Source organism: Alexandromys fortis, unplaced genomic scaffold (assembly GCF_014885135.2).
Source record: "Alexandromys fortis isolate MF-2015 unplaced genomic scaffold, M_Fortis_MF-2015_v1.1 scaffold_74, whole genome shotgun sequence".
In the NCBI taxonomy this organism is placed as follows: domain Eukaryota; kingdom Metazoa; phylum Chordata; class Mammalia; order Rodentia; family Cricetidae; genus Alexandromys; species Alexandromys fortis.
Genome location: NW_026068008.1, coordinates 3,359,336 through 3,385,981, shown reverse-complemented (window position 1 = coordinate 3,385,981; position 26,646 = coordinate 3,359,336). Strand labels below are relative to the sequence as shown.

At 45.3% G+C, this 26,646-nt stretch overlaps 2 long non-coding RNA genes across 3 annotated transcripts in view; one reads left to right on the top strand and one right to left on the bottom strand.

The window, feature by feature from the left end:
* LOC126513379 (uncharacterized) overlaps positions 1 to 26,646 on the bottom strand; it is a 1,096,546-nt gene that overhangs the window by 675,037 nt on the left and 394,863 nt on the right. The gene's annotated exons all lie outside the window — the stretch shown is intronic.
* LOC126513386 (uncharacterized) lies at positions 1,765 to 25,594 on the top strand. Its single transcript, XR_007595323.1, has 3 exons — positions 1,765 to 1,927; positions 4,037 to 4,277; positions 23,983 to 25,594. It is a non-coding gene; the product is annotated as an uncharacterized lncRNA (long non-coding RNA).

Sequence of the window (26,646 nt, the reverse complement as noted above, 5' to 3'; positions counted from 1 at the left end):
ATGCTTGCATGTGGTCCAACTCACTGAGAATGCAATCTATCGATCCTTCTGGGTATCTCTCTGTGCGCCATTGAGAGCGATGTAGGAACAGACTCTCGAAGGGGCAACTTTCCAAACGCTCTTCCATCTGGGCACACCTTAGTAGACAAGCATGGTGGCGCATACCTGTGATCCCCTTACTTGGGTGCTAAAGGCAGGAGGATCAGGAATTCAAGCCCATCCTTTGCTATATATAAAGATTGAAGTTTTAGCCTTGGCTGTATGAGACTGTCTCAGAACAGCAGCAACTGGGCTGTGGTGGCACATACCTTTAATCCCAGCACTAGGGAGGCAGAGCTCGAGGCCAGCCTGGTCTACAGAGTGAGTTCCAGCATAGCCAGGGCTGTACACAGAAAAACCCTGTCTTAAAATAATAATAATAATAATAAAGAATTTTCAATTCTACTCAATTGAGAATGCGCTAGTTTACCCTCCTCAATTGTCTAGTCCAAAGTCAGATAGTTGTGACCTTTAAAAAACTAGCTATGTGGTGGTGCACACGCCTTTAATCCCAGTACTTGGGAGTCAGGGGCAGGCAGATCTCTATGAGTTTAAGGCCAGCCTGATCTACAAAGCAAGTTCCAGGATAGCCAGGGCTACACAGAGAAACCCTGTCTTGAAAAACCAACCAACCAAACAAACAAACAAAACAATAACAAATATACCACCCACTTCCCACAAACACATTTAAACAAACTGAAGAGTGAAGTCAGAAACCATCATGTTAGAAACACAGGACGGTTGATCCAAGGTGGACTTGATTAGTGTGAGGACCAAGGGACTCAGTATTGAGAAGAGGTTAACCCACCTGGGGCACATTAGGTAGAGAGTTCTGAAGTCATGGGTAGTGGAACAATTTTTAAATTAATTAATTAATTTTTATTTTATGCGCATAAGTGTTTTATCTGCATATGTGTTTGTGTGAGGGTGTCGGATGCCCTGGAGGCAGAGTTACAGCAGTTGTGAGCTGCCATGTGGGGGCTGCTAATGGAACCCAGGTCCTCTGTAAGAATGGCCAGAGCTTCCAACTGCTGAGCCATCTCTCCAGTCCCAGTGGAACACTTTTTTAAAAACAGAGGACATTTTCAATAAAGCCCATATCCTAAAGTTTGCTTGAATTTTTTCTTTAGAAACTCTACTCACATCAGACATAGAGTCCATAACTGTGATATCAATACTCTGCAGGCTGAGGCAAGAGCTTCATAAATTCAAGGCCAGCCTGGGGGGGGGGATCTCTGTCTAACTATATATAAAAAAAAAAAAAACAAAGAAAAATAAAAACCCCTCAATAGAAGGGAATTGTCTGTAGTCCAGTCCCAGCCATCCATGTCCTTACATAGCTCAAGAACTTCCTAGAAACTGAGTCACGGCAGCCAGTGGCTGAGGAACTGCACCTCTCTTTCCTGCACCTTTTTATTTATTTATTAAAGATTTCTGTCTCTTCCCCACCGCCGCCTCCCATTTCCCTCCCCCTCCCCAATCAAGTACCCCTCCCTCGTCAGCCCTCAAGCCAGATCCAGCATTCAGGGGCCTGAAAGATTCACCCGCCAGAAAACCCGCACTCCCGCTGAGTCTTCTTTGACGGCCTGGACAGACCCAGCTTCTCTGTGAAAGCTAAGACTGAAGAGACTTGACACGTGATCTCAGAGAATCCGGTGACTCACCCACTAAAGGTCAAATTAGCTGTCAAGACCGCTTGCCTGCCGGGTTTCTGAGCAGCCACGGGCTTGCCGAACAGGTCTAAACCAGTCTCCTGTCTGAGCAATCCCTCTCAACTGCTGCCGTCTTTTGTCTTGTGACCTACGAGTGCCATCCTCCCTGAACCCCAGCCAGACTCTGTGGATTCCGTGGCAAGGAATTTAAAAAATCTAATGCCAGTCAGAGTAAGGTAAGCAACGCTCTTCAGCAAAGCAGTTTTCTGCTCAGTGGAACTTTCCATCCTAACGTGCTTAACCTCTGACCCTTAACAGAAATGGAAATGTTTTTCTGGGTGCCCAGGGGCCAGAGGAAACTCTCTTGAGTCTTACTAATTATGAACAGGTATACCAGGCAGCAGCTGGGAGTGCTTTCCTTCCCCTCCCCTCCCCTCCCCTCCCCTCCCCTCCCCTCCTCTCCCCTCCCTTTCCTTTCTTTCCCTTTCTTTCTCCTCCCCCCTCCTCTTCCCTTCCTCCCTTCCCTTCTTTCTCTCCTTTTTTATTTTTGAACAGGGTCTCACTACCTTTGGGTGGCCTGGAGCTCACTGTGTAGACCAAGGAACAGTCTGATCTTGAGCTCACAGAAGACCTGCCCACCTCTGTAGGAACCCCACAGTGAGGTTTCTTATTTATGAACTAAGCCCTCCACAGTTCACACACCTCCAGACCCAGATTCTGGCCCCATAGTATAAAAATGAAGAATCAAAAATGAATAAAGTTTCAGGGCAGCCTAATCTACATAGTGAGTTCCAGGAGAGACCCCCATCTCAAACAACAAAAATGAATAAAGGAGAAATGAAGGTGGAGAGGAAAGAAATTCAAGTTAACCCCAGTAAGATGAGAAGTACTACAGACTAAACAGTGTAGACTAGGACGGATAGAACTAATAATTCTAGGCCATTATTGTTACTTTTATACTAATAATGTTATTATTTTTAACGCTTATTGTTATTTTAAGTATATCAATGTTCTGCCTGCATGTGTGTCTGTCCACCATGTACATGTAGGCCAGAAGAGGATGCTGGATCTCCTGGGACTGGAGTTAAGACACTTGTGAGCCTCCATGTGGGTGCTGGGAATTGAATCCAGGTCCTCTGGAAATGTGTTCAATCCTTTTAACAGCTGGGGCATCTCTCCACTGCCCCAGATCAACTTCAGACAAGAGTAAGATGATCTGAGGGTACACCTCACAAGGAGACCCCATCTTATCACGAATAGGCCCTGGCCAAACACCCAGTGCTAAAATTAAATACATACATAAATTTATGTAATTACAAGTAAAACAGACAATTTGGAAGGCAACTTTGGAATTTGTGTGTGTGTGTGTGTGTGTATGTGTGTGTCCGGTGTGACTTCAGACTTGAGATTCTTCCATTGCAGCCTCCTGTAAGTTAGGATTACAAACACACACCATCATGCTTATTTCAATATTTTGACCAAGAAAGATATTTCTTGGCATTTGTCCTGCAGTAAGACACCAAGTAGATCCAAGAATGTGCAAGGATATCCAAAACTGTATGGTATTTGAAGACTGAAAACCAAACACTGCCAAATCCCTCAACAACTAAGTAATGAGCACCAGCTCCATGTGTTTGCTCGGCCTCACGTTGTCAATGTGTTCTGGGTCCTATTTCTTCCATTCTCAAGGACTTTGTCCGACTGCCCTCTCCTCCTCCACTGGCCCCTCCACTGGAGAGGTGTATTGTTCCTGTTGGTATAAAGCGTGATGTCATCAGATTTAAAAGCAAACACTTGCATCCCCAGCTGTCCCATCTCACAGTTCGGGGCCACACTTAATTTGTGTGTCCCTCCAGTTGCCGCATGCACCTTGCCTTGTTTTTCTTTGAGCCAAAATTCTAGTTTGTGTCTCCACCACTTTGGCAAATTCAAACATGATGCTTGGTTCTCCCTTGTTTTCATTTCCCTGTTGAAGTGTTTGGCAGACAGACCAGCACAGGACAAGACAGGTGTTCTTGCTCTTTCTGGAGGATGCTCCCTCTTAACTCACCATTTTATTGGCTTCCTCCTGGATGCTGAGGTCCACACCGCTCTGTCAGAGGCTCAGCTTCTCCATGCCTACATCCTTCCCTTCCCGGCGATCCCCCCTACCCACAGCCTTCAATGACATCTAAACAGATGACTTCTGGATATTTCTCTCAAAACCTAATAACCTTTCCGTCACCCCAAGAGGGCACAAAACCTGTGACCATTTCTACTTTGATGTCTAATAGATCACAAACCTGCCCTCCTAGTCAGCATTTCTTTTCTCCACGTATGCCTTTTAAATCCTGAGCTTCCTCCAGTTTCTTCCAGATTATCTGGTGTTCCTGCCAGCTACCCACGTGCTCAGGATATCTGTCACAGGCCCAGTGAATCCCATATCCAGTGTGTTCCTGAGTCAGTCCATACCCAGTGTGTTCCTGAGTCTCACTGCCCTCGCTGGACTCCTGGAACCTTTGCATCCAAGCTTTTCTCAGATGCCCACTCGAGTCAGTTTATAAAATCATAAGGAAGATGACATCCCATGGCTGCGCATAGCCTCAGGTAAGCTGGGTAAGAGGAAGCAAGCCTGGAACCTCAGCCTTTGGGTGAGTAAGGCGGGATCAGTAGTTCAAGGCCGATCTGCTCTAAATGAGACCCATAGTTTGCTTTCTAGTGCTGTGATAAATACCATCATCACCACAAGCAACATGGGGAAAGAAACACCTGCCCCAGGTGGCACCACCCCCACTGGGACCTCCCACTTCAATCATTAATAGAGAAAATTCTCCCAGAAACAGGTCTCAGGCCAATCCTATGGAGGCAATCTCTCAACTGAGATTCCATTTTACCAGAGAGGTCTAGGTTTGTGTCAAGTTGACAGGACTAACTAGCACAGACTGTTTCATAAAACCAAAACACTATAAAAGCAAAGCAAAGCGAAGGGTGATGTGTCTGTAATTCTGACATCCAGAGACTGAGGCTGAGGATGGACACGCGTCCAGTGCAAGCCTGGGCTACCTAGTGAGGCTTGTCTCAAACAAAACAGAAAATAAAAATACACATATTTGGTTTCTAGCCATAAATAAAGGACATTGAGCCTATAATTCGGGTTCCTAGAGAAGCTAAATAAGAAGGAGAACCCAAAGAAAATCATATAGGCTTCCTCCTGAATATTAACCTTCATCAGGCGATGAAAGGAGACAGAGACAGAGACCCACATTGGAGCACCGGACTGAAATCTCAAGGTCCAAATCAGGAGCAGAAGGAGAGAGAGCACAAGCAAGGAACTCAGGACCGCGAGGGGTGCACCCACACACTGAGACAATGGGGATGTTCTATCGGGAACTCGCCAAGGCCAGCTGGCCTGGGTCTGAAAAAGCCCGGGTTAAAACCGGTCTCGCTGAACATAGTGGACAATGAGGACTACTGAGACCTCAAGAACAATGGCAATGGGTTTTTGATCCTACTGTACCTATTGGTTTCGTGGGAGCCTAGGCAGTTTCGTGGATGCTCATCTTACTAGACCTGGATGGAGGTGGGTGGTCCTTGGACTTCCCACAGGGCAGGGAACCCAGATTGCTCTTTGGGCTGACGAAGGAGGGGGACTTGATTGGGGGAGGGGGAGGGAAAGGGGAGGCGGCGGTAGGGAAGAGACAGAAATCTTTAATAAATAAATTAATTAATTAAAAAAATAAACAGCAAAATAACCACAGCAATCAGTTCAGACATTCTGGGTCATTTAGAATAAACGACACGTTTCTCATGGCGGTCCTTACACGAGTGCTACAGAAAGTCAGGCTGGCTGCCAGTCATCTGCTCAGCTTCTAAAGCTCTCCGTGGCTGAGATTAGCTCCGGAAATCAGACCAAGCGCGGCCTAGATGACGACCACGCATTCAATGTTGGGAAGTATGTTTTAACTTTGTGGTGCTAAAGGCAGGACCCTGCAGGACCTTCATCATGTCGGACTAATGCACTATTACTATTTAGTGTTAAAGAACTTGAGAAAATAATGGGAAGTTCCTGTATACATATCCTCCTAGAATCTCCAACTGTTAACATGGCTCCCCCATTTGTCTTATTTACACCCCTACTCCTGTCTCTCTGTCTCTGCCTCTGTCTCTGTCTCTGTCTCTGTCTCTCTCTCTCTCTCTCTCTCTCTCTCACACACACACACACACACACACACACACACCATCTTTCTTTTCCTCTTGTAGCAATTGCGTAGGCAGAACAAACTATGACCCCCTGGTACTTGAGTGTGAGCCTGAGCTGCAGGGACCTTCCTGTTCACAGCCACCATCTCCAGGCGCCTAACAGTGACTTGCTAAACCCCCCTAATTCACAGACTTCCATCAGATAGTCACTACTCTCTCCACCATTTTGATTTCCTTTAATCCGGGACACCTCAGACAGCCTTATCTTGTATTAACCTGTCATTTTAAAGAGCATAGGTTATTAACAGTGTAATTGCCCCCTGGTTTGAATTAGTCAGATGTCGTTTTGAGATTTAAGTTTGTCATTCTTTGCTAGGAATACTATAGTGGTAAGGCTGCGTTTTTCTTATTGTATCACACCAGGGTGACAGGACTTGCGTCACTGTGGACACTCTCATCATCACACGGTTATTTGCGGAATATTTTTTATTATAAAGTTAATTAATGAGTACTTTCTGTTCACTGGGTAATAAAAGGTAGAAGTTTCCTTGTTTATTTATTTGTAGCTATTGCTATGATGTATTTATATCCGATTTTGTTCATTAGGAGATGACTTTTAATGCAGCTAACTGACAATCTCTCCAGATTGTCTCGAATTTGGCCAGTGGACTTCCCACAAAGCTGACCTTTGGCATGGCCCCTTCATTCTCTGAGCTCTTTACTCTAGAGACTCATCTTACTTTGCCTTGTCCCCACCTTGAAGCAGCCCCTCCTCCAGGGAGCATTAGATGTCTGCATTTGAAGGTATTTTAGAGACCAAGATCAGGAGGTGTGAATGTTCCTTGTGCCCCTGTATCATGTTATATGGGGACCATCAGGATGGAGCCAGACTGTCATGTTATATGGGGACCATCAGGATGGAGCCAGACTGTCATGTTATATGGGGACCATCAGGATGGAGCCAGACTGTCATGTTATATGGGGACCATCAGGATGGAGCCAGAGTGGCAATCTGCTTCATTGCTACAGGTTTTCATTTTGATCACCTGCACCCGAAACTTCTAGCTGCCAGATAGCATCTGTTAACCTGAGATGCCTGGTTTCTAGCCTTCTCCACCCTGTCCTATGTCTCAAAGCTAGTATTATGTGGACCACAATAACCAATTCCCAAATCCTTTATCATTTTTGGCTGGCTTTGATCAGTGAGATGCCACTGCAGAAAGGGAGCAGGGTGTGTTTGCTGCAGCATCTTGCTGTATTACCCCATGTGACCTTGAACTCCAGGCAGTTCATCCTATCTCTCCCAAATGCTGGGATTACAGCATCGTACCATCATATTTTTGAATTATTTTTGAGACAGGATCTCACAAGTGGCCTGGAATTCCTTATATATCCAAGGATAACATTAAACTCATATTTGAGGTGGGCAGTAATGGTGCATGCCTTTAATCCCAGCACTTGGGAGGCAGAGACAGGTGAATCTCTGTGAGTTCATGGCCTGGTCTACAGTGCGAGTTCCAGGACAGGTTCTGAAGTTACAGAGAAGCTCTGTTTCAAAAAATTAAAAACCGGAAATCAAAAAACAAACAAAACAAACAAACAAAAACAAAGAAAGAAAAAGAAAAACTCATATTTGAAATGCTGGTAATATGAAGAACAACCATATGGTTTATCATCTAAACATGGAAAGTAAAAGAGGGTGTTATTAATAATTTGGCCAGGACAACAGGCATAAACACTCATAAGTATGAAGGAATTTTTGGCATGCAGTCACCCTAGAATAAATTTACTTCCATAATATTTAAAATATTTAATAATACAGCCACATATAGTAGCATACAGGACAGGACAGGACAGCTCTTGTTAGCTAGTCCCCTGTGTTCATCATTGCTGTGCACTGAATGCTTGTGTCCCTTCAAGTTCATGCGCTGAAGTCCTAGCCTTTAGAATGATGGACTTGCAGGGATGACCTTGGGGAAGTAACCAGCTCAGGAGTTGAAGCCCTAGAGGTAGGATTGGTGCACTTGGAAGAGGGACACTCTGGTGGGGTGTAAGTCAGTGCTAGAGCACCTGTTCATGGCCTGTGGTGGTTCAGTCCCCGGAGAGAGGGCAGAGGAGAGAAAGAGGAAGAAGTCAGAAGACCTGGACTTCAGCGTCATAATTAAACCACTTGGACCATGGTATTTTGTGATGATAGTCCAAATTGATGGCACCAGTCGTACCGCTGTTGGGAAGTATGATTTGTGGGCCACTTTCTATTCCACAGCAGAAGGGAAGGCCTGTGTTTTGAAGAGAGTATACTTGGCAATAAGTCTATTCCTATAATCTTGTGCTAATGGAGCGATACAAAGCCTAGCACAGCAGTTTAAGTGATGGATGCTGACAACCCTGAGTTCACGGCTAATGCCTCCCATTGCAAGCCAAACCTGTTCCTTTGCCTCTCAGAGCCCCTTCCCCTCTCTTAGCCCCACAGAGTGGGGAAAGTAATAATACCAGCTTCGCAGAGCTGTTGTGTGCATAGCACAGATAAAGGAAAGAACGAGTCATCCCATGCGGGTGACCAAAAAGTGAGACTTTTGATACAGGCTGTGATATGAGATGGCAGGCCCCACATGCCCACCAGGTATGACGCGACGCAAGAAGGGTTACTTTTTGCCCCTACTCAGGGGAATCTCAGGGTCTTATAACTTGAACAATCATAACCTTACTGCTGGATTTGACGGTACCCATCTGTGGTCTCAGCACACGCTGAGGCAAGAGAGAACCTTGAGTTTGAGGCAGCCTGGAATATATAGTGAGCCCTGTCTATCTATCTATCTATCTATCTATCTGTCTGTCTGTCTGTCTGTCTGCCTGCCCGCCCGCCTACCTACCTATCTATGTGGCCAGACTGAGCAGGAGACATTTCAATTAAAAGTAAATTTGGAAGACCCGAGTTGTAACTCGGTCACAGAGTACTCGATTGGCATACACAAGACCCTGGGTTCAATTCCCAGTTCCACATGCACATACAAAGTAAAGCTGAGTATTATTCAACTCAGAGAACTGTTTTATGGAGTCAACCTGATAGCAAACACAAGGACTTTCTCATTGTGTTACCATGATTAATGTTCCATACATGTCTGGGGTTCAAGATGGCGACTCCTTAAAAGCCTGGCCAAAGGCTCACTGAAGGAAGTTCACAATGGAGCAGGCTCTGGAGTATTTTTTTCAGAGTGGTTGGCATGTCCTTTAATCTGCTTGGAGGGCAGTATTGAAGGGCAATATTTAGATTTAAAAACTCTCTTTCCCGACCATACGGCAACAAAGAAAAAAACAAAATAGGTTTCTTTTCTTTCCTGTAGGATTTCAGTTGTTAATGAAGCTTCTATTGTTTAGCATTCATGTCAGTAAAAGAAATGTGTGGAACAGTTAAATACGTCACGTCATCTGTCACGCAAGTCAGAGAAATGGCAGCATTCTGCCAGCCAGCCACTGTGTGCCGGTGTACAAGGTGTTTCACAAGCTGTGAGTGCACTTACCAGTTGCTGGTACAGAACCAAATAAAAATAAATCTTCTCAAAGGAAGCTGAATAGGGGAAATGGGCCATTAGTGATGTTTCTGGAACACTATCCTTGTGTATAAAAAGGCCTGAGAGATGGGCGTGTACGATCCAGCCGGATGCACGGGCGATTATCAGAGCTAAAGTGTCCGTGGCATCCTGTCTCTGACTCTCTGGGGCTGATATACTGCATCTAGTGAGTTACCCAGAGAACTGAACAAAAGGCATAGAGATGATACACACCTTAATTGAGTCAGGGATAAGATTTGCTGCATGAGAGATCTGTAAACAGGAAATCATGCTGCAGTTAGAGCAAGACCTCAATTATTTTTCAAGCCATCAATAGAGGTGAAGACTAAGCAGAGAAGCCACAAAGAACGCGAAAGCTGCAAGTTCAAGCAGACGAGACAATAACGGCCTCGGCATATGAGCTGCACGATAGATGGGCTTCCTTCTAACATGGCCTCTCCCGCCCTCTCCAGAGACACACCCTTCTGAAGTGCTGCTCCCCAGACAGCGTGGGCAGCGCACTGGCAGGGACAGCACATGCTGGGCTTTAGGGTGAAGTGTCTCTCCCAGCAGGAGGTTCAACTTCTGGTTTCTGAGTCTGGACAGTCCACGTCTGCAGATACCCCAGGAACTTTCAGACTTGTGTATGTCATCTGAACCTTCCATTATAAAGTGTGGGGTGGGGCTTTGAGGTGTTCTCCAAAGGCCAAAGGTCAACCAGCCAGCTCAGCTCCAGAGTCTGGAAGTCCAGCAGCCCTGAGGTGGGGCTCTTGCTTTAAGACCTCCCTTCCCTACTTCACTTTCTCCTCCTTCCTTCTTTCACTCCGCACTCTTCAAAGGCTTTGGTTGTGACAACTGCATCCATGTACACAATCTTATTGATCATACTCACCCCCCCCACTCCCACTGATCCGCTTCATCTCCCATCTCCCAGCTAGGAGCCCCTCTTGTGGAGCAGGATGTGGGGGAGAGATTATTAGGGTTGCTTGTGTGAGCATGCGTTGGTTTTTGTTATTGTTGTGTAGTGGATGGTTGTTATTGTTGTTGTTTTAAATGGGAGCGTGGGCTCCTCGATTAGCTGCTATGTTTAGGAGCCAGAGAGCAGCAAGTGAGAAGTCAGTGTGAAATATCTATCCTAGATGGTTTAAAGACATCTCTTTCTGGGGCCAGAGAGATGACTCAGAAGTGAAGAGCACATACAGCTCATGCAGGGACCTGAGTTTGCAGCACCCTGCAAGGTGCCTCACAGTAGGCGGTACTCTAGCCACGGGGGTCTGTTCCCACTGATAGCAGCTGGTGTTCCCAGCTGTGCCAGCCACAGGGGTGTGTTCCCACTGATAGCAGCTGTGGACCCAGCTGTGCCCCAGGTGCCTCACAGCAGGCGATACTCCAGCCACAGGGGTGTGTTCCCACTGATAGCAGCTGTGGACCCAGCTGTGCCCCAGGTGCCTCACAGCACCCTGTACACCAGCCACAGGGGTGTGTCCCCACTGATAGCAGCTGGTGGACCCAGCTGTGCCAGAGCATCGCTTCTCCTCCCTCTAGCCACGTTTTCTGTCTCTTTCCTCTCCCTTCCTTTCTGTCTCCATTTCCCTCTCCCGTGGCCCCACAGTTGCCATATATCAAATTCCCTCACCATGTGCTCTTTCATGTCTCCTGAGCCCCGCCCCTCCCTAGATGTAAATGGCACATTTAGCTGGGAAGACAGCTGACTTGCAATCTGACCAAAGCGATCTGCAGGAGTTGATGGATGGCGGGTCGGCCAGCTCACCACTGTGGCCTTGCTTTATGTGTTCCTCTGTGATTTCATCAGCTCTACGGAGGAAAAATTGGACTTGTTTGTGTGAGGGACTCTTACACAGGACCTGTCATTGCTTGAGTTTCTGTGGGTTTAAACTCCAAACGTTGCACATTAAGGGTAAACTTCGAATCATATTGTATGAAAAAAAAATCCATTTTCAATAAAGGGGGGGGGGATGACAAAAAGTCCCAGGGACCTGAACACAAGTTGAAAGGAGGGTGCTTCTGTGAGTAGTGGGTGGGAGTTCTTGACACGCATGTACCTACATGTCATGTCTTCGTCTGTATCCTTTGCAATATCCGTGGATAACCCAGCAGCAGCTTCAATTGATATTGTTACTGAAGTAATGCTTAGGATGTGGTCATCATCATATGATACTGATATATGATGATGTAAGTCAAGAGTAAAAGGATCAATCAGCTAATTGTCGCTCCCAGCCTGCACAGCAATCCCATTGCACTCCATTCTGGCCCTTGTGTTTTTGTATTATTTGTCTTGACAATCCCCAGGGATAAGGAACTGGGTCTTTGTTTGCTTTCCTGTAAACTGGTATGATGGCCACCTAATAGGTACTAAATTTTCCTCGGCTATGATTAGCTACACAATAGACTGTAATTATGGCTGCTGGAGCTTGAGATGGTGTAGGAACTGTATCCGTAGCTGAGCCTTATTCATCAAATGTTGTCAGCATAATCAATGCACTAACCATATCCCAGAGAAACACAGCTGCTCATGCAAATGGTGCTGTCTGCATCTGCAGAAAGAGTACAGATTATTTCTAAGCAAATGATAGCGGCTTTGACCTGGGTCAAGACTCAGAACTGAGTCCTGATTTGCAAACACAACTTGGGTCTTAATGTACCTTGTGCATACTTCAGCTCCATCAAGAATGCGAGAAACAGAGCACTAAACCTCACTGTCACCATGTCCTAGTTCGGGTTACTATTGCGGTGACAAACACCATGGCCAAGGGGATGGCTCAGCAATTAACAGCCCTGGCTGTACTTCCAGAGGTCCTGAGTTCAGTTCCCAGAACCCACACAGTGGCTCACAACCATCTATAATGGAATCTGATGCCCTCTTCCAGTATGGAGACCCAGCTTAGGCATAAACCAAACCCAAAGACATGTTTTCACAGAGAGACCCTTTATTAAGTGGGGAAGAAAAGTTAAAGTGGCTGCTTTCTGACTCAGGCAGCAACACAGCCGCAGGGGACTGTGCAGGTGTAATTTTTAATAAGAGAAAAAGGGGGAGGTCTGTGCTAGCGTGGGCAAGGATGCAGTGGTATATTTAGGTTGGGCATGTAAACTTTGTGAGTCAAAAAGGGCTTTTCGTTGCTAGACTTTAATATTTTGGTAGCTGGACCTTGGAAGTCATCCTCAGGAGGAAAAAGTAGCCAAATAAGGGGACAGACTTTGGAGGCTAGCTCTAGGAACGTAATCTAATGGTTTTCAGCCCTGCAGAGGAAATGGGGGAGAAGGGCAAGGCCTGACAAAGCCATACTCAACACACTTGGTTGAACAGAGTCCCTTCAGGGTAGGCAGACAAAATACCGATATACATAAAATATATAAATAAACATTAAAACAACAACAAAACCCCATCATGACCAAAAGCAAGTTGGGGACGAAAGGGTTAGTTCAGCTTATGCTTCTACATCTCAGTCATCAAAGGAAGTCAGGACAGGAACTCAAGTAGGGGTGGAACCTGGGACAGAAACTGATGCCAAGGCCACAGAGAAGCTGGGGAGAGGTGCCTCTTACAGGCCCGCTCTCCATCATTTGCTCAGCCTGCTTTCTTATAGAACCCATGACCACCCACCCAGGGATGGCCCCACCCGCAGCGGCCTGGGTCCTCCTAATCAACCATTAGTTTAGAAAATGCCCTACAGTCTTGCCTACAGCCTGATCTTACGGAGGCATTTTCTCAACTGAGGCTCCCTCCTTTCAGATGACTCTAGCTTGTGTCAAATTGACATAAGGCTAGCCAGTGCATTGTTACCATTTTCCTGTTGTGAGGGACACCAAGACCCAGGTAACTCTTATAACTAAGGAAAGCATCTGACTAGGTGCTTGCTTACAGTGTTAGAGGGTCAGTTCATGACCACCATGGTGGGAAGCATGGGAAGCAGATAGGCATGGTGCTGGAGCAGTAACTGAGAGCTTTAAATCCTTCACAGGCAGCAGAGAGAGAGAGAGAGAGAGAGAGAGAGAGAGAGAGACAGAGACAGAGAGAGAGACAGAGACAGAGAGAGAGACAGAGAGAGACAGACAGACTACGCTTGGTCTGGGGTTTTGAATCCTCAAAGCCTGCCCCACAGTAACATACCTTCTCCAGCTAGGCCACATCTTCTACTCCTCTCCCAACAGTTCCACTAACTGGTGACAGAAACAATAAAAAGAAAGATTGTTTGGTTCACTGTTTCAGTCGCTCAGCTCAGCTCAGGGCGGAGCAAATGTGTGGCAGTGGCCATTCATCACAGTAAGGAGTGGGATAGGAACCTGGGGCTTGGCTTAACCTTCTGTTGTGTAAGTTTCCTCTGAGACTGACATTTCGTCCTGAAGATGTGCTCTTTAAGTAAGAAGGTAAGCAACTCAACTCAGGAAGTCCCTGAAACTGACCAGACTCACAAGATCCACCTCTTCCAGAGTTAGCAATAAAAGCTGAGAGTCCCCCTCTGAGGAAGGGAACTTGAGCTGCCAAGAGGACTCTGGGACCAGATGCCTGGAAGAAGCAGGAGCCAGCTGAGCTGCCAGGAAGAGGTTTAGACCAGAGCGTTTGGAAAGGACACCCTCCAACCTGCTGAACTGCCTGCAGGTTGTGCAGGGTGCTCCAGGCTCCCAGGGTTAGTGTTGTCACCCATGCTAGTGAGTGCTTCGGTGAGACAGCTGTCTTAGAGTTATTCCTGCTTCTGGAAGTAACCCCTCACTCTAATAAAACTCATTGGCTCACAAGTTGGACTTTGGTGGTTTCCAAACTTTGGTCGATTGTGGGTTCTGTATTTGGGGTGAGTGGACATGTGTTTTACAGGAAACATTTTTTATGGGACACCGAAGGCCTTCTTGTACTTCCATGAGCTGTGTTTTATCAGCTAAAGTTCCCATGGCCCTCCGAAATCGCTCCAGCAGTGGGGGCCCAGTGTTTCAAGCATGGCCATGTGGGGACCCCTCACACAGGGGCCAGAGCAGTGCCCTTGTCTGAGCTCCCGCATATGTACACAGATAAGCCTGGCATGGCAGGGTACCTGAGAGTTTTAATGAAGGACTTAGCAGGTATGATTGAGAATGGAGGAGAAGGGAGATACCCTGCCTCATCTGAGTGGCTTCCACAGAGCACAAGGGGGCATGCAGGATAGAGGTAGACATGAGATAAGAAGATGCCAACAGAGAAGCTGGAGTGTGCCAGGGCTTGCCCCCAAGAAAGGCTAGACTACACCAGAAGATGTAAAAGCCAAGGAAATGAATTCTCCTCTGCTAGAGCCTCTAAAACAGTGTTCCTCTGAGACTGACAGTGTTCTTAGCCTGTGGTTCATGACCCCTCTGTGGGTTGAATGACCCTTTCACAGGGGCTCGAACATCAGCTATCCTGCAAATCTGATATTTACATTATGTTTCATAACAGCAGCAAAATTAAAGTTATGAAATAGTGATAGAATAATTTTATGCTGGGGGGGAGGTCGTCACCACAACATGATTGTATTAAAGGGCCACAGCATTAGGAAGGCTGAGAACCGCTGCTCTAGAAAGAATACAGTCTGTAGGCCTACTGTAACCTCCACAACTGTAGGAGCCTACATTTGTGTTTCCTCCAGGGACCTAACTGTGCTTGTTTGCCAGAGCAGCAGCAGAAAACTAGCAGAACATATCGATCCACTTCCAGGACCGTGTATGAGGATCAGATAAAATCAGCGTGTTGATTTTTGTTCGTGGTGGTTTCTGAAAACAGGGTGTCTCTGTGTAACAGCCCTGACTGCCTGGAACTCACTTTGTAGACCAGACTGACTTTGAACTCACAGAGATCCACCTGCCTCTGCCTCCCCAGTGCTGGGATTCAAGGTATGAGCTACCACCGCCTGGCTCAGCTTGTTGAATTAATGTGGCTTCTGACACATTAGAAGAGGGGAACATTTACCGTTATCATTTGATAAGGAGCTTTGTCCCTCGTGATGTAACATAAAACATAATTTTGTTTCATCTTCTTTGAGTTATGCCTCATAGTTTCAGATATTAGGAAGGGCTGATGATAGACATGTAAGGGGTGGGGCGATGTAGCCATTGCCCCGACTCTCTTTATCTCTCTCAACTCTCACTAAAAAAGAATAAAAAGGTATAAAGTGTTTGCGAACACCGGGAGAAGGCTTATGGCTAGGCACCTTCGTGATGAATGCCAGCAACAAACCTCCACTATGGGGCTCTCCAAACCTATGTTCAACAATCTGACTCAAATGTCTACACCGGAACTAAAAGCCAAGCATCACTTTTGTGTTAATGAAGCATTAAAATATTTAAACACTTTTAAAAGATGCCTATAGATTTTCATAATCATTTAATGTAAAATCTTCCCCAGTTCATCACAATGGAGCAGTGACCAGCACTTTGCCCTCTGCAGGGCAAACAGGAGCAGCAATGGTGGTGAGGACAATAATCTATTTACAACTTAAGATGAATGAAAATTCACCATCGTAATTCATTTATAAGACATGCTTACAGTTCTAGGAGTTCATGAACCCTGAAAGGTGGGGCTCGCTATTTCCTTCTGTTGGTGAGAACCCCAGGTCCACACACTGCTCTATCCCAGTGTCATGCTGAAAACAGCTCCCCAATCCTGACGGCACAAGTTCATGCTACATCTATTATACCGTCTTTGGGACTGTCCTTCCTTTAATGACCTGGACTGTGATTTGGGAATTCTTTCCAGCAGAGGGACCCGCTGTGGCCAGCTGGTCCTTGCACATGAGGGAAATGAATCCAGCAATAGTGTGTGGAGCCCTAGAGTTAATCTGAGTTAAAAGCTGTGAGTGTGTGTGTGTGCGCACGTGAATATGTGCATGTGTCTGTGTGTGCGCACACGCGTGTGTGCCTGTGTGTATGTGCTTGTGTGTGTGTGCGTGTGCTTGTGTGTGTGCATGCATGCAACTATGTGCGTGTGTGCATGTGCCTCTGTGTGTGTGTGCGTGTGCCTGTGCATGCCTGCACCTGTGTGTGTGTGCGTGTGCCTCTGTGTGTGTGCGTGTGCCTGTGTGTGTGCATGCATGCACCTATGTGCGTGTGTGCGTGTGCCTCTGTGTGTGTGTGCGTGTGTCTGTGTGTGTGCATGCATGCACCTATGTGCATGTGTGCATGTGCCTATGTGTGTGCGTCTGCATATGTTTGGGATGGATTCACACTTTAGGTCTGTGAGGTGTCTCATACCCACAGCAATCCTCCTGCCTCAGTTTCTCAAGTAGGAGATTACAGATATGCATCAGCATAACAGATTTTATTTTAAAAAAGACCTTTTATGTAAATAAGAAGAATTTGGGCTTGGACTCGTTTCCTTCCTTTCTTCCTCCCCCCAACATTTATTGATTTTGGAGCCTGTTTCCAAGGACTTCAGAGTTAAGCTTTTCTGAAACTCACTGTGTACTTCCCATCCAGCTGTAAACTTCACACAGCTATGTTAATGCTTCTCGGTTTATTTTTTGTTGTGCTTTGAAGGTCTGTTATACAAACAGTGGTTTCTCCAAGTTTGAGAGCCTGAATTCATTTGTTTCCAGCAATTATTCTTCATACAATACAAATTCATTTCCAATTCTTCAAGGTGGTTTGACTTTAGCCAGTCTCCGAGCTGTCATCATATGCGCATTTCCTTTGGGGGGGGACTAAGAGTGAGATGAACACATTTAATACTCCCCTCAGGCGGGGAGGAGGCAGAAATCTTTAATAAATAAATAAATAAATAAATAAATAAATACTCCCCTCACTTTCTCTGAAGTGTGGATCATTTTAGAGAAAGCCCAATTATGCTTTTAATTGTTTATGACTTTAATGTTATTGCTATAATCCTCCAAAGCTTTCTTGTATGTTTATATATTTTTGTTTTAAAAAAATCACAACTAGTTAGGCATAATGGTGCACACCTTTAATCTCAGCACTTGGGAGGCAGAGGCAGGAGGATTTCTGAGTTCAGGGCCAGCCTGGTCTATAGGTGAGTTCCAGGACAATGAGGGCTACACAGAAAAAAACCTGCCTTAAAAAAACAAAACAAAAAACAAAGCCCATTAAAGTAAAAATCCCCCAACTGTTGTTTGTGTTTTTCAAAAGCAGGAGCATATCCAGTGCCACACATGCTGAGTGTCTGGTGACGCACTGTGTTAGTCAGCGTCCGTCCATCCGTCTGTCCGTCCATCCCTGACAACACACCAGAAAGTCACTTAGGACGGGAGACTTACTTACTTTAGCTCTGACTATGGAGGTCTTTGAGCATGGGGTTGGTTATGCTCTTTGGGCTCCTGTGAGGCAGACTATCATGACAGGTAGCAAAGCTAATCACCTCATGCTGGCCAGCAGCAGAGAAACACTGGAAGGAGTGAGAGATGCCAGCAGCCTCCTTCCAGGGCATGCTCCAGTGTCTGGCGCTTCTCGAGGTCCATCACTGCACCAGTGCTGCACAGCTGCAGACCACGCCTTCAGCAGACGTGTGGGACCCAAAGCGCCTGGGCACTGTGATTGCCTGCTTGTCTCCTAGTGCCTGGGAGGCCTCCGAGGAGGACTGTAGGAGCTGTAGGCCAGTGTGGGCTTCATAGCAAGACCCTGTCTTTAACAACAACAAAAACATCCAGGCCATAATACTATCTGTGGTTTTTAACCATTTGTGTATTTTGGGTTTTTTATTTGTTTGCCTCCAACTTCTTATGTAGCTCAGTCTAGCCTCAAATATTTGCCTCACAATGTATACATGCATTTGAGTGCATTACTGTGCTAATATACCATTAGAGACGCATCTTGAAAGCATAACACTGTGTGTTATATGTCCCAAGATGTATGTATACATGGAATATATATGTGGAACTTATATAAATATGTCTTGGAACACATAGCATGGGCGTGCACATACACACACACTCACACACAGCCATTCTTGCAATCGAGAGGTGTTCTAAAATCAATGTGGTTTTAAACTCATACCTTAATTAGCAGCGTTTTCCTCTCCTTCCTGGCAGTGTACTGTTGAGCAGTGCAGCATCTGAACTTAGCCAGAAGTGTAGTAAAACTGGAGTAGCTACAATGTATACCAAGACTGTGGTATGCATTTAAAGAGCTTGCCTCCCCTTTAATCCTCTAGGAATGTCCAACCAAGATTGCTCTTCAGAGAATAGAAAAGCTTATGGAACTTGCCCTGTGGCTTATCAGCATCACCATTTTCTTTGGCATGCTGGTAGCCTCCAGCTCTTAGGACACAGCTTTGACTTGCACCATTAGCTGATTTCCTGGTGCAGATCCTCTCACCACCACCGTGAGCTCCCTGGACATAGGGTTAGGAAGATACGTATTCAAACTGCTCTTCTGCGGAACGGTGTGGTGTCGACGCAAGTCCCATCCCCACCCCACCCCACCCCACCCCACACTTTGTTTTTTTTGAGACAAGATTGTTTCTCTTTGTAGCCCTAGCTATCCCCGAACTCACTTAGTTGACCAGGTTGGCTTTGAACTCTGAGATTTACCTGCCTCCGCCTCTGGAGTGCTGGAATTAAATTCGTGCGCCACCACCGTCCTGCTGGGTCCCAGCTTCTAAATACTCTCCATATGCCAAGCATTGCTACTTGTAGCTTTCCAGGTGTCTCCACTTGGGCGCCCTGCTCGTTCCTCTAGCTCCATGAGAAAGAGAGCCCTTTGACAAGCGTTTGGCATTCTCTTTGACAATCATTATTGAGCCCAATGAAAGTAAACCCAGAATTTTAACAAATAATGGTTGAGAACCGTGAAAGCATTGACGGGTCAGCAAAAGAGCTCCGCAGGTAAAGGTGCTGCCAGGCAGGCTTGGAGCCCTGAGCGCAAACTCTGGAACCCAGGGGAGGAGAGAAGTGACTCTTGTCGGCGTCCTCAGATCTGCATATATGCCGCAGTTCATGTGCGTCTCTATTCACTACACACACATACACACGCACGTGCACACGCATGTGCGTACACAGTAATAACTATGGAGATGACAAATAAAGTTAAATGAAGGCCCCGAGACTCTATTTTCCTTGTAAGCTAACACACTGACCTGCTGTGGGCCCACAGCTTATTGTCACAGCTCTTTCAGATCAGAGAGCATGGACTTTATTTAGCACACAGAAGTGCAGTCATAGCATTGATGTATTTTGTTTCGCTTTTCTTCCCCCAACAGTCGCTTGAGTCCCAGTGCCTATTAAGTGATGTAAACAGGGCTGCATATTCGGTGGTGGCATTCTAGGGCAGGAAACCTGATGTCCTGAGGGCCCCAATCTTTTTAGTAAATCTGCCTAACTTTTGCCTTGGGAGAAAACACTGTCTTGTAATGTCTATAAGCAGAACTGTCCTCTTCTTGGTAGAAACGCACTGTCTATGTTTTCCAGGAGTGTTCATACAGTCATCCTTGAAGAGATACTCTGGGTGAGAATGATCCAAAATTCTGTCACGACACAAGACCCCAGGAGAATTCCCTGTGAGCATGTCACTCTGTTGCCACTCTGATGGACATGGCCCACAGTTCCTGGGAGGAAGCCCATCTGTCTCTTATAGATTAATTGGGATATTATTTTGGGGACTCCAAGTGCAGCAGGATGAGGTTAACCCACGGTACCGAGCACAACCGTGTTTCTGGAAGTTGTGAATCCATCTGACTGAGCAAATCCTTGAAACTATCAGGGAGCCAGACAGATTTAAGGTGTCTCCACTGACTTCCCAGTTGGCCCAAGTAACCCATGTGTTGTAGGATTAGGTGTTTAGGATTGCACAGACGGTGAGGAAGATTTCCAGGACACTTCAGTTGCCCGTGACAACCCCCGCTAGTCGGCAGAGATGTTCTGAACGGAATCTGAAAGCTAAGGTGGCGTCACTAGTCATTGTGGCTAAAATGGAAAATTTTAATTACCTTCTGTGTGTGTGTGTGTGTGCATGTATGTATGTGTTCAATTTGCTTGTGCACTTAGACGCAAATGTGAAGGTCGGAGGGCCATCTTGCCAGGTGCCTTCTTCAAGCTTTCTCCATCTTACTTTTAAGTGAGACAGGCTCTCCCATGGAACCCAAAGCCTTCCAGGTCAGCTAGAAAGGCTAGCCAACAAGCCCCACCCAGCATCCTTGCATTTCTGCCCCCCAGTGCTGGGCTTACAGGTTCATGCTGTTGTGACCAGCTTTTGATGTGGGTGCTTCAAACTCGGGTCCCATTGCTTGTGCAGAAAGTGCTTTAGCAACAGAACCGTCTCCCTAGCCCTCGGAATTACATTTTTTTTTCAAATATTTATTTATTTATTTATTCTGTCTGTGGTGCAGGCCAGAAGAGGGCACCAGACCTCATTACAGATGGTTGTGAGCCACCATGTGGTTGCTGGGAATTGAACTCAGGTCCTTTGGAAGAGCAGGCAATGCTCTTAACCTCTGAGCCATCTCTCCAGCCCCCTCGGAATTACATTTTTAATCATAAGAAAACTTTCTCTGGCTTGTGCTTTGCTATGATCACATCTGGAAATCCCCTGGAAATTTCCTGAAGCGTTAAAGTATCATTTGGGGGAGTTTGCCAGTGCTGAAGGCTACAAAACTCTGGATAGTGTTGCCTTAAATGCTTAGAGATCTTCTTATGTCGACAGCTGTAGGCGAGAGAAGAAAGTTAGTGTCATTCCAGGCCATCCTTGTTCTAGACTATCTTTTCTAGGATGATCGTATTATGAATATTCTTGGAAGACAAAATGTCCTCAGAAGAAATAGGCAGGCATATCTACAGCCTTATAAGATACACTTCCACGTGGTAAGTATTGCGCTGCTAATAATTTTTGAGGTCCCCAAGTGGAATCAGCATCAACCAGGGGGGACAGGTTGGCAATAAATCCATGTGACCTCCCAATAGTTGGTATTCTTGGGTCCCTGGTTCAGTTTGACCAAGTCGAAATCTTATTTTCAAGGGACTGTGTAGAGCAGTAGACGTAGCATTATCCTGTCTGTTCTTCCAACCAGCCAGGCAGTCATCTGTCTCCAGAGGAATTCCCTGTGTAGCACAGGCTGGTCTCAAACTCATGATCCCTCTGCCTTAACCTCTTGACTCTGAGATTACAAGTGTGCTGCCATGCCCAGCTCATCTGATACTATAGTCAGAGAAGTGGCGAAAGCATCCAGGCAGGTGTATTGCCTGGGAGTTATGGACACAGAGACCGTTCCCTGTAGCTCCAAAAGGCATTCTGGTGGGCCCAAGGGAACTGTGAGTGAACTATGGGCGGAGATGTCTGGTGGGGGTCGGTGGCTCACAGTCAAATCAAAGGCACCAGTGGTGTCCAAGGGAGCTTTGAGTGAGGATGTGTTTCTCCAAGGGAAGACCACTCTACTGCCTGAAAATTAGTTGTGTCCCATTATGGGAACTATGGATTCTCCTTGCTTCCAGCCATCTTCTGCCTGTACCCAGAAGGGTCAAGAACAAGAGAGACAAACTTATTTTTACAGGAGATCAATTGTGCTTTGTATTTGACCAGTGTGTCTTATACTTGAAAATGTGAGAAGTATATTCAAAGTAGGAATCACTGTCCTTCTCTCTGGGATGTAGCAAGCCAACAGGAAAATCCAGGTGGCCCAAACACACTTTACTAATAGTCTAGGTTTCCTTTAAGCTAAGCTGCCTTTTAGAGTTTGTAAAAAAACATCCAGAACAGATTCTCATTTAGGAAAAGATAGAAACATCCTGCCTAGGAGTGCCCAGAAACACTGATCTTCCTCATAGGCCTAAGCAATTCCCTGCCCCTTCAGTCACGGTGATTATTCAAGCAAGGCTGAGAGGAGGTCTCTATAGGAATAGCCACATTTATTGATCAAAGTGATTGCTGAGGGTTCTGGTCCAGGACAAAGGGAGAAAGAGGCTGTTCCTATGTTTGACAATTCCACATGGCTGTGGATAGTAGACAAGTGTGGAAGATTCATGAACTACTGACAGCTATTGAGTGGCCATTATCACAAGTAGCATCATTATGAGACTATTAATAATCCAGGAAGTCACAGAGATTAATTTCAAGTGCTACAGTGGTGTTTCTGTAGTCAGTGATGGGGTTCGCTTGCCAGTGCTGCAAATGGAAAGTATCTCTCCAGGCCTGGCCTGGGAGTAAGTCACAACTCTCGGGCCAGGCTCAGTGAGGCGGCTGAATGATAGCAGAATTTCTGTATTATTTCTGATGTGAGTCCCACATCGTGGTGTCTCACCCAGATTCAGTCTCGGCTCCACAGGCTAGAAAATCAATGGGATTTACACAAGGTCCAAGCTGAACTGGAATACAGACTGTAATGCTAATATCCTTTCCTGGTTGTGACTAACAGGAAATTAAGTGTCGTCAGAAAATCTGGGAGCCCAGGAGGACAAACTACTGGTCCTGGAGAGGATGTATGGTGCAGATGAGGTTAGAAGGGCAGAGTCTGATCTGTCCAAGGAGGAGAAACCAAGATCCATGTGGATCTGCAGAAGAATTTCAAGATATCTGTGAGCAACCTGTTATCTGTTAGAATAACTTTTTTTCTTATTTTTAGTTGTCCAAGGCAGAGTTTTGTTATGTATCCCTGGGTATTTTGAAACTCTGTAGATCAGGCAGGCCTTCACCAAGATCCACCAGCCTCGGCCTTCTCAGTACTGGGACTAAAGGGGTGCAACACCACTGCCTGGCAGTTAATAATATATTAAAACAAAAAGTCAGTGTCGTAATGTCTATCAGATAGGCTCACAGTTCTGATTTAGTTCGTCAGTCAAAGGCTGGGAAGTTGTACCCAATACTGTGTGACCCCCCCAGAAGTATAATAAAGCAGAGGTTGAGGGAGCACAATGCTCACAGTAGACTTTGCATGAAGACCATAGAGCCCCTTCCGTTGGCCACCAGCTTCACTTTTGAGCTAATTCATACCAAACATGCTTAGGTCAGCAGTCTCTATGGCAGTTTCTAATACTTTTAGGTGAGGGAAGTTCTGCAGCGGAGATAAGGCAATTGCGAGGTTTCTCTTCTTTCCCTGGGCCAGGTTCAGAGTGTTGCAATGGTGGATTGCAATGTAAGTAGCAGCGAAAATCTCCTAAGGCATTAAGAAGCAGGGCAGAGTGTCGAAAGTTCTTAGTCACTAGAAACGCCTGCGCCACACTTCTGGGAGGCCAGGGAAAGGGTCTAGAGCTCGATTAGCAGCGCCCATGAGCTCTGAAGGGGCACTGTTACCTAAGATACGCAAGCATGGGGCAAGGACTTGGCTGGTCGAGGTAATGGACTTCTTTGGATAGACAAGAGTTGCTGGAGAAAGAGGGGTGTTGGTGACGGGGAAGGGAGGAAGGGAGACAGCAGAAGGACAAAGGAGAAGAGGGAGATCTGGATGAACACAGCTACTGGGGCCAAGCTTGGGGGTGGCTGGTTGAGAAAGGGAGTATAGTTTGTTGTTGCTGAAGCTTGTTAAATTGTGAATTAGCTTGGACTAACCTGTTTTTTTTATGAAGCAATTACTGGGCTGAAATTTTGTTTGGAAGTCTCTGTTTACCAATAAAAAAACTGACTGCCCCCTGAACCTAAGAAAGCTTCTTTATTTTCTCTCCTAGGAACCTGCTCAGTGACTACTGCCCAAGTATTTCCCAGTGTGGCCTCTGGTGGCCCAAGTGACCCTTGGTGACATAATGCATTCAGAAAGGAGCTTGTCCTTTAAATGGAAGCAGAAAGAGTATTTATACTGAGATGAAGCAGTGAGGACTGGTAAGAATAAGTCCACAGTGATGCTGGGACACTTGGTGCTTCACAACTCATCCTAATCAGTGCCTTGGACTCCCGACCAGTGTGTACCCCTCACAGGCATAGAAGAGAGAACATTCTCCCTGGATCAAAGCCATGCTTCCATAGTGTTCCACTTTACTTAGGAGACGTGAGAGGAGCAGGACTGAGCCAGTGACCTGGGTGAGAGCAGGCCTGAGGCAGCAACCTGGGCCAGAGTGGGCCTGGACCCTAGAAGCACTAAGTGACTTCCAGGAACACGGAGTGACCAACTGGGTAACTGGAACTGTGACACTGACTGCACCATGAGGAGCAACCATCTGAGTCCGGCACCTGGAAGATTAATCGCCAGAGTCACAGACAGATCCAACTACACCAATTAGAGGAAAAGAAGGGTAGACAAGGTAAGAACACAACACCACAAAGAGCAACATGATACCAGTAAAATCCAATGACCCTACAACAGCAAGACTTGAACAACCAAATATAGATGAAGCAGAAGAAAATAACCTAAAAAAAATAACTTCAGGAGAATGAGACCCTTAAAGAGGAAACGAGACGTTCCCTCAAAGAGATGGAGGAAAAGACAAACAAAAAATTGGAAGACATCAGCAAATCCCTTAAAGAAAATCATGAAAAAGCAATCAAACATATGAAAGAAACATTCAAAACTTGAAAGCTGAAATAAAGACAATAAAGAAAACACAAGCTAATGGAATTATAGAAACAGAAACCATGAGGAAACGATCAGGAACCACAAATACAAGCATAAACAGCAGAATACAAGAGATGGAAGCAAGAATCTCAAGCACTAAAGACACGATAGAGTAAATAGACTCCAGTCAAAGAAAACATTAAATCTAACAAAAGCTTAACACAAAATATGTAGGAAATATGGGACACCATGGAAAGACCAAACCTAAGAATAATTGGCATAGAAGGAGAAGTAGTTCTACTCAAAAGCACAGAAAATGTATTTAACAAAATTATAGAAGAAAAATTTCCCAACCTAAAGAAAGATACAAGAAGCTTACATTTGGATCAAAACAAAAACAAAAAAACAAGTCCTCTTGCCACATAATAATCAAAACACTAAACTTTCAGAATAAAGAAAGAATATTAAGAGCTACAAAGGAAAAAGGCCAAGTAACATATAAGGCAGACCTATCAGAATTACACCTGACTTCTCAATGGAGACAATGAAAGCCAGAAGTCCTGGTGAAATATTATACAGACATTAAGAGACCACGGATGCCATCCCAAACTGCTATGTCCAGCAATACTTTCAATCACCATTGAAAGACAAAACAAGTTATTCCATGACAAAACAAGATTTAACTAATACCTAGTCACAAGCCCAGCCCTACACAAAGTACTAGAAGGAAAACTCCAACACAAGGAAGTTAATTATATCAACAACAACAAAAAAAAAAAAAAAACAGACAATTGATGATCTCACAGCAGCAAATCCCAAAGAAGGGAAAAACACACAAATTAACATCATCAACAATGAAAACTAAATTAACAGGAGATAGCAATCACTGGTCATTAATATTCCTTAATATAAATGGACTCAATTCATCTATAAAAAGACACAGACTAACAGATTAGATACAAAAACAGAATCCATCCTTCTGCTGCATACAAGAAACACACCTCAACCTCAAAGACAGACATTGCCTCAGAGTAAAGGGTTGGGAAAAAATTTTTTACAATCAAATGGACCTAAGAAACGAGCTGGTGTAATTATCCTAATATCTAACAAAATAGACTTCAAACTAATATCAATCAAAAGAAACAAAGAAGGATATTTCATATTAGTCACAGGAAAAATCCATCAAGAGGAAATCTCAATACTGAACATCTATGCCCCAAATACAAGGGCACCTTCATATGTAAAAGAAACACTACTAAAGCTTAAATCATACATTAAACCCCACACACTAATAGTGGGAGACTTCAACATCCCACTCTTACGACTGGACTGGTCAGTCAGACAAAAAATGAACAGAGAAATAAGGGAACAAACAGATGTTATGACTCAAATGGACTTAACAGACATCTATAGAATATTCCATCCAATCATAAAAGAATATACCTTCTTCTCAGCACCTCATGGAACCTTCTCAAAAACTGACCTCATACTCGGTAACAAAACAAAGCTCAGGGCTGGAGAGATGGCTCAGAGGTTAAGAGCACTGCCTGCTCATCCAAAGGTCCTGAGTTCAATTCCCAGCAACCACATGGTGGCCCACAACCATCTGTAATGGAGTCTGGTGCCCTCTTCTGGCCTTCAGGCATGCACACAGACAGAATATTGTATACATAATAAATAAATAAATAAATAAATAAATAAATAAATAAATAAATAAAAACAAAGCTCAACAGATACAAAAAATTGGAATAACCCCATGTATCTTATCAAATCACCATGGCTTAAAGCTAGAATTCAACAGCAGCACTAATTCCAGAAAGCCCACAAACACATGGAAATTAAA